The sequence below is a fragment of the Ceratosolen solmsi genome, unplaced genomic scaffold (assembly GCF_000503995.2).
Source record: "Ceratosolen solmsi marchali unplaced genomic scaffold, CerSol_1.0 scaffold30, whole genome shotgun sequence".
In the NCBI taxonomy this organism is placed as follows: Eukaryota; Metazoa; Arthropoda; class Insecta; order Hymenoptera; family Agaonidae; genus Ceratosolen; species Ceratosolen solmsi.
In genome coordinates this window covers 3846559-3856753 of record NW_011948421.1, presented here as the reverse complement: position 1 = coordinate 3856753, position 10195 = coordinate 3846559, and positions in this window count along the sequence as shown.

The following is a 10195-nucleotide window of genomic DNA, read 5'->3' as shown; positions in this document are numbered from 1 at the left end:
CTAAAAAGTTTTACTTTACTGAAAAATTTTATTCAAATATATCTCTTAATTATTAAGTTATAAATTAATCTTCATATATATACATTCATTAAATATATATATTATATACATAATTATATACATTAAAAAAGATTAGTTGGCGAATAGAACAAACACTGATATATATAGGAATGAATAATACATATATATATATATATATATATATATATATATATGTGTGTGTGTGTGTGTTTTCTATAATATATTTTTTAGCGAAATAAAATTATTTTAATAACATCTAATATATTACAAGTTTTTACAAACCGTAATTAAGGAATAGCAAATTATATACTTAATACATAAATTTGAAATTTCGTTTATAACAATAATAAAATTAATTAGTATTAATATAAATTGACTATAGAAAGCTTAAATATAATTTTAATATAAATAAGAAAAAATATGTTACACGCTATATTTTTTAATACATGAAAACATTCTAAATATTTATTGTTATTTCTCACATATTAAATATACAAGAAAATCTAATGTTATTATTATTTTTTTATTAAGAAAATATTTAAGTTGAGCATATTTCAGAAAGCTATTCATAATTACATATATACAAATATTTAATTAAAAATTACGGATAAATTAAGCACAGTAACTTTTACTATTAATGATGATATCATTTAATATAAATATTAAAATGCACTATAATTAAAAATATTATGACTAATATATCATATAAATTGATGCCCATAAAAAATTAATACCCATTAAAACTCAAACGGAACATAAATGTATACAACATCTTACTCTACTTAAATAGGTTCTTATAATTTTTATAACTAATTACAAATTCACATAATTCATATAATTCAACATAAATTATAGTAGAGTTATTTTTACATTGAATGTTATTTGCAATTAAAATATGATAATATTTTCAATAAACATATATATATATATATATATATATATATATATATTTTTTTTTTTTAAATGCATAATATAAATAAAAAAATTCTATCTATTCTTTTATTAAATTTTGAATTTTTACGCAAACAGTTGTATAAAAGTAGATAATTTTCTTTCATAATTTCATTAATTACCATCAAAGTATATTATCCATATTGACTAAGCTAGCAATTATCTATAATAAATATTAAAGAAAATTAATAACACTGATTTAAAACAAAATTTACATTCTTCAATGATTAGATATAATTTCGAAGAATTAGGAAAACCAAAAAAGCAGATAAAGTAATTAGAAAATTAAATCGAAGTAATGTATAATGTATAATTCTTATCCAGGATTGTCGGCTAAATAAAAGTAAAGTAAGTGTACTAGTAGAATTTTTATAATACGATGGACAGTTTAATATTAAAGTTGATAAAGTAAAACAAATTAATGGAATTGTGTGGCAAAAGCAGAATGGAGCAACGAAAGTTTGACATGCCATTGGTTGCGCGAGTGAGCAGAAGAAAAGTCGCGTCCGGCTATATAAATTTTCGATCATTTTCGAGTTCTCCCATCCCTTTGAGCTCGGAATTTATAAACATCGCCGTATAAAAGACGCGCGTCCAAGTACAGCCAAGAAAAATATTTAAAAGAAATTAAAAGAATCCTCCATTCGCGAAAAGTGTCCCCCCCCCCCATCACAGCCGCCTGAGAGTTACTTTATAATGCGCATAAATAAATTGAAGCCAATGGGGGCGGAGCGGGTAAACGTAATGTTAAAGTCCGAGAAGAAAATGAAAATACGCGAGGAGTAAAGAGTTGATGTCTAACCTGTCAGTCAGTCCGCAGAGTCCGGAAACCATGGAGCAACTGAGGTAGTGGTGCGTTGGCGGTGGTAACGGCGATGACGAGGCCGCCGCCATCGGTGGCAGCGGCGGTTGGAGGGAGTCGGAGAGAGCGAAAGAGAACGAGAGTTTAAAAGATGGATAGAGAGAAAGGAAGAATAGGCGCCGCAGCAGCTGCTGTTTCTGTTGCTGCCTCCAGCGCACAACGCGTCTTCGCACCACTTCGGCCTTCCGCTTCTACTCCTCCTTTTCCCTCAATCTCATTCATTTGCCTTGTCCTTTCTACAATGTGCACAAATTAATTTGCATGCATTGCATACGAATTTACCGATAAGTTGAACCACCTATTTTAGAGCGTCACACGTTCAAAATACGTAATGAATGGCTACAGTAGCGATTCATCAGCGTTCGTGTTGCAAACTACTACTTTTTGTTTTTTAAATAAGATTTACTATTTGGTGAGTGTTATTAGGTAGGAATAACAGTCTCTTCAGCATTATTAGGATTTTGGAAATTTTCTTTTACGTTCTTTAAAACTTTATTAGGATTGGTAAGCTCAATGAAAATGAAAGTACATCAAGTATTGGGTGAAGAACATTCCTTGAAAAAGGACGAATTTACAATTCCATGTGTATCGGTATGCACTCAAATTAAAGTGAAAATCCAAGCGTATTGAATGTTTGCGTACGAGTATAGAACAAGTAAAACTGCCGCTCTACACAAACAAATATTTTTTTCCAATACTAAAAATAAATCTTACAGTAATGTACGCTAAAATTATTCCATGAATAAATGATTCTACCAAAGCACAATCTATAGTTCTCGATTCCCTGGAAGGAGTATCAGTAAATGATTGCACTATTGCAATAAAATACATAGTTCATTCAACTAGAATACATATTGTATGTCAAGACTTTCGTACAAGTATATTTGTTTATACGGACGACACCAACGGAATAACAACGCCGATAATAAATTGAGAAATTGGATTAATAGTGTTGAAAATACTTTACAATTTAAATTCATACCGCTTTGCAATACGTGCCATTAGATATAAAAAATTTCTTATCATTAACAATGATATTATGTGTAGAAAATCGTATTTTAAAAGGTACATTGCACGAGAGATAAAAAACTACAGAAAATTAAGTGATTTATTTTTCATAAAAATTTATATATTAAATCATAATGAATTCTGTTTTTAATTATAGTTACAAATAAATGAATACAGCATCGTGTAATGTAGACTAAAGTTTTTTAAATTAATTTCTTCAGAAAGTTGTAAATTATAATAGAGAATTGAGAGAATATTAAATCTTAAATTTTCATCAAACTAATAATATTGAAGAAACTTATGTAAATCAAAATAACAATAAACAAAAAAAAAACATATAAAATAATTTTTTTAGATGGTTGATACGTTGAAAAAATTAATATTTAAGAAAAAATAAGCTGAAGCTTTTTGATAAATATAAAAGCAGAAGAAAATATCCATAAAATATATAAATTTAAATAAATTAGTATAAATATGCAGATTCATCCATTAGATCAAAAAATATAAAATCAATATATGAAAATCGGAAACAACTAGAATTGCCGGGAAAGCAATAATAAGAATAACACACACACTAAGTATACATAGATTTAGAGTCAATCAATACAGGTTTCTAACATAGGTCAAATTTGATATAAGATAACAATAGTAGCTTAATAACAAGTAACAATGATCCACTTATTAGTTCGAAAAAGTTTTTAAATATACTATTCAGTTTTCAAGAAAGTGAAGAATGAAATTGTTAAATGATAATAGAACGTAATATATGTACGATGAAATGTCAGATAAAATGTTTGAATTTTCACTCAATGCTCGTACCAAATAATAATTGAAACTTAAATAATAAGAGTGAAATTAATTCATCATACAATATAAAATATTAATCATTTAAACCTTTACGCTTTTTATTCTTTCTAAATAATAACAATTGTACCAATGTATAAAAAATAAAGGGCATAAATATCTATTAATTATTGTAATATTTGAATAAAATTTTATAATATTTCGTGAATTTGAAACAAGTATAATTATCATAGTTAGATTTAATAATATATAAATTTATATAAATTTATATAAAATTTATATGAAATAAAAATAAATTTATATAAAACAATATATATAAAAAAAAATAATAAATAAATAAATAAATAAATAAATAAAAAAGATATATAAATCTATCTTAGTTAGACACTATGTACTAAATATTGTTAGACTAAATATACTAAGTTACTAAATTTACGAGGCAAAAGATAGAGTAACAGTTAGTTACATACACAAAACTGTATCATGTCAAAATGTATAATTAAAAAGTAAAAGTTAGTTTCGAAATTTTAAATAGGCATAGAATTCAATTGCAATTAGTAAAATATATGAATTCAAATTATTTAAAAGCGTCATATATCTAAATTACTGACATAAAGTATGTCAGTTTTCTATCTTATATAATATATATAAATAAATAAATAAATAAATAAATAAATAAATAAATATATATATATTAAATATAATTTATTGTATTTAAATATAATTGTATTTAATTTGTATTTAATACAATAGGCTCGTATTATAAATGCCTGAAACTAAAAAATTAATAAGCCAATTTTTAACAAAGTAATTAAATTTTGATACCGTATTCATTTAAAATATAATTTATTTCTTAGAAATTTATTAAATTATGACTACTAGATTAATTAAATTTAATATAAATAGTTATATAACAATTATATTATTTTAAATTCTGTGCATGTACAAAATTACATGATCTTTTAAAAAGTTAATAAATATTAATTTTACGTACTAAAAATGGAGTATCAAAAAAATCTGTTTTTGTAGAAAAATTACGAAAAATTATTCTAAAATAAAAATTTCGATTTCACTAAATGATTGTAACTATATTCAATCACGTCTATTTAAGTAAATTAAAGATTCCATCAAATGCACAGTACATTCAATAAAATGTAAAATTAGATACTATTACATCGATAAATTGTACAGAAACTGTAATTATATGTTATGGTGATAATTAATTTAAGACTTTATAAAACATTATCCACAAAATGGCGAAATTGAACATCAAACGTTTAATTTATTCTTCAATTGAATATATGATATATAATGCATACAAAATATTCGAATTAATATAATAACATTTATTCAACATATTAATTGCATTTTATTGATCACATAATACCGTTAAATTTTCATATTTAAGCATATGTATTAACTTAATCGAAAAGCCATGTATTTAATGTTCAAAAGATAGAAATCTCATGAAAATTTAGTTAAAACTACATTCTCTTCTAATAATTTCAATAAAATCGATTATTTTTTTTATATAATTTTAATATTTTTTAAAATATTTGAATGACAATTACAATCTCTGTATCATTGTCCACATTATAAATAAATAATCATTGTTTTAGAAGACATTACGTAATAAATATTCATCTCTTCATTGGTCTTGAAAGACTAATATCTCAATTTCTACTTAAGGGATCTAAATAAATAATAATTACATAGTTACTTAATTATATATGAACTAAGCCACTGATGCAAAGCTGCAGCATTCATTATATTACAAGATAAATACGTAAGAAAAAGCACCTTTGTTCATTCCAAACTATTGGAACTAAAGGATTAATTAACATTCACCAATGTCTGCTCATAAAGAAAATCAATAATACTTTTGAAATTTTTAAAAATAGCATCACCCATTTTACTGTTTAGCTATAGAATCGTTCGTTATGCCCAATATTTCACACTATATTCTATTCCAGAAAGTTTTATATATTAATCCAGTATTGAATACAATTACATTTTCATTATTATTTATATTCTACTGCACTAATTGTTAATATATATGCTATATAATTTATTATAATCTTGCAAAGCATTTTTAAATTATTTGATCTAATACCTTGATTGTTTATTAAAGAAAATAACGTTTAAAAACACAAATTTTATAATAATCATATGGCACTGCTTATTTATTAATAAGCATTATCAGAATAAATTATCATACATAATATAAAGGATTCTTTTCAGAAAAAGTATTCAATTTTTTAATATTTTCTTGCGTGCATTGATTATACGAAGTACAACGATAAAAATATCATCCTTATTTCTCATATTTTATATATATAATTACCATCTATATACTAGAGATGTAAATTAATTTTAATTACTATATATTTTAAAACTTGAATAATCATTTTATGCCCAATATTTTATTGTAAAAGTATCGGTTTTCATGATAAGAATAAATATTCCTCCTTTCATAAATTACAGTTGACTACGAGTATTTAAAAAAAATTAAACCTATTTAAAAGTTGTTTTTCAATTATTACTCTAAATACTGAAGTAACCGAGGAAACAGAATGTGTATTATTTTCATTTATAGATTGTTCAATAATTATAAACAATTCATAATATAAGCATTAAAGAAATACAAAATATATTATATGATATTATTGCATTATAATATATTCAGTACCTAAACTTTTGTACATTTACATGTGGAATGAACTATAGAGAAAGATGTTAAAAATATTAAGCCACTCAGTAAATATTATTTTATACTAACTTTTATAAAAGATTATCTATAATATATTTAATTGAAACTTTCTTTATTTATTTTTAATAACCTATAATCAATATAAAATTCTTTAAAATACATAGTTCTAATATATAAATATTATTTGATTGTTTAATTTATGATTAACAAACGATGAGAAGAAAAAATAAGATTAATTTTAAACTCATCAAATGTTTAATAGTTTCTTTAAATTTTACGAAAATTTAACAATTCATTTATACGATTTATTTTTATGTTATTAATATTTGTGAATATATATATATATATATATATATATATATATATATTATGATACAATTTATTATCATTCATATTAATTATAAATAGGTAATAAACATTCTATTGAATATAAATTTTTAATTTTTGTAGTACGACTTACGTGTTAATGTTTAATACTATAAAAGAATTATAAATTGACGTATTAACTGAATGTTTAACTATCTAATATTTACATGAACAAGCATTAATAATAAAAAATAATCTTGTGTTATTACTTAATCTATTCATAGTATCAATTTTATATTGATTTTTAACAAACTAATTCATTTCATAAAAGATGATGTGAAAACATGATTCTTTAAATTTTTTTAAATCGTACCGTCAGATTTTTTTATAAACATAAAAATAACAAAAAGATAAACACTCCACTTTAATTCTAAGATTTTTATATATAAAATTTTTTTATATAAAGATTTTCATAAATATTATTGATAAATAAACGTATTTGAAGTAATTTTATGCATATGGTAATATATTTTATGTATTTTTATGTAAATTTTAAGTGTATTTTATATAATTTTACGTAAATATGAGATGTATTTTGTGTAATTTTATGTAAATTTTAAATATATTTTATGTAATTTTACGTAAATATTGCATGTATTTTATGTAATTTTATGTAAATATTTAATGCAACTTATGTACTTGTATATAAATATATTTTAGGTAATATTTTATGAATATTATATTTTATGTAAAATTTTTTAATGTACGTATAAGTTTGTATTTAAATTCTGAATTGAAGCAAATTAAGTGAATAATTTAACATCAATTTTATTATTTCATCATAATTATCTGTATTAATTGTTAAGTGTCATTTTTATATTTCGCAAAACCATATTAATTTAATCTTTTATTATTAATGATTACGAAAAAATATATATATAATAAAATAAAAATATTATATATATAAAAATATATATATAATAAAAACTTAACTAGAAATATAACTATTGAATCATATACATAACAATTATGATTAAAATATTTATAATTATATTAATTAATACAATACATTTCATTCTTCTTTATTATTTCACATATATGATTTAATAAATAAATTATAATTTAAGATTCTATTGTAAATTAATTTTAATTGTAAATTATAATTAATTTCTTTTGATAATTTCTATAATGTTCGCAAAATCCATTGCAATTAAGTACATATGTAATTTATTTTTATACAGACCTATTTATGCTATATATAATATTACATAGAATTGAAATGTATTTTAACGATTAAAACTTGAAATTTATATTCATTATTTCTCAAGCAAGTTTTTTCCATTGTAAGTTTGCAGAATTTATTAATAACTTTAGTAATAACAATAATTACTTAACAGAATTTTTTACTTATATTTATAATAGTGAGGAAATTAAGTATAGATACGATCTGATTGTATTAATTGATTAATTAAGTATATAAAATATAAATTATACAGATGAAAAACTATCTTTCGTTTTAATAAGAAATAAAAAAATCTATTATGAATTTTTATTTTACAAATAACTTGACTATATTTACCTTAAAATTACAAACTTTATTATATACTAATTTGATGAAGTACATATGTTCCTTAGTGGCAGAAAAAACATTTGATCGTGTCAGTTTGGCACTTTGTAAATTATTTAACAGGACTAAAAAGTAGAAAATTATTAATAAAACAAACTTAGTAGTATTCTTTCCAGCAAAACTTCCGTCTCTCTAATAGACATTGGAGTTCGTAAATATAATTAAGCCGAAGTAAAATCAATGCATGATCTCCAATACGAAAGCTGTCATCAATTTATTATTACACTAATAGTTCAACATGTTATAAGCAGATTAGCAAGCAGAATCCACAATCGATGAAAATTTATATACTTTTACTTATTGTGAAGAAAAACAAATCGTCAAAAAATGAAGGATATGATGAAAAAGTGCTTGAATTTGAAAATTAGAATTAATGAAACATTACTGTTTGCTTGTAATAATACAAATCATAATTATGAATTTTCATTCATAAAACATAAAAGAAAAGTAATTAATATAATTAATATAATTCAAAATAATCTTTAAAATTTTAAACAATAATACAAATTAAGTACTGAAGTAGAATGAAAGTATTTTGCACTGGGGAGTAATAAATAATATTTTAAATATTATATATTAATGAAATGTGTAAAAAGTGTGTAAATTAATGAAAAAGGTAAATTTGAAATAATTATAACATAGGCGGATTCTTTAAAAACTGATTTTTACAATACATATGATTCATAAATAAAAATCAATTTAACTTTTATATAATATTACATTATATATAATCATTTCATTGTAAGTACTTAAGACTTATTGACATACTTATCACTTACTTATCAATATGATGACTTATCAATACAAAAACCAATTGAACTAAAAACTTCATTTCCAAATATCATGTATCTAATAAATAAATATTTAACTCGCTTAAAGTTACACTCGAAGAATATTATTTTGCTATCATCAATTAATTTTCTTAATTCTATTCATTATCTCATAATGCAAACACGAAAATGACATATGTATGGTAAGGAGCTCATATCCATCCATTATCAGATAAAGCATTAATCATAATCCAATCTGTCAACGGTCTTGTATTTTATAAGTTCGTATTTCCACTTACATACAGCAATACGTCGATACGGGAAGTCAAAACGCCTACGTATTATTGCAGGCTCCTGTCGCAGTATTCGACGCGCGCATAAGTTTCGATTATACTCCTTACGATTTCCAGGAAGATCCACCAGAGGAGTCATGTATTTTTGAACTAATTTTTCGTCGCTCTTTATCGTCTCTGCAAGAAATCGATCTCCATCCGTTCCGTCGCTTATTTAAAAAATTCCAAAATAGTCTGCAAACGACTGTGATTGAGAATTCACAGTTTATATACACGACGATGTGTTGTGACTGTACTTGTAAGCTTTATGACTTCACCTTCCTTTGTTACGATCTTTGTTTCCTGACTTGTCTCTCTTTTTCGTCCTGTAGTAAAAAAAAAAATTGAATCTTACAATGTCAAAGTAACTTTTTACTCGCTTGTCTTTATTACACTGTACAATGATTCGATCAATTTTCTATTTGACCTGTCCCTGATAATATTATACTATGAATAATCATTTATAAACCATATGTACACGTATGCCCATATACATGTACGTTAGTAGATATAGGTGCCTAAAAAATACAACACCGAAAATGAAATATACGAAGATATAAAATAAAAAATTCTCTTTTGGTTAAATAAGACATTTATTAAATCGCTTAAATAGATTCAAATTATTAATTTGTGTAAAAGTCTGTGTTTATAAAAACTTGAAGGTTTCCAGTATATTTTTAAGAGATAAAAAGTAATAACTTACAAAAACTGTTCAAGTACAATTAATATTTATTAAAAATTATTTTATTTCATTTTATATGACATTTTTACCCTTTATACAATGTTTATAATTTTAATCATTAT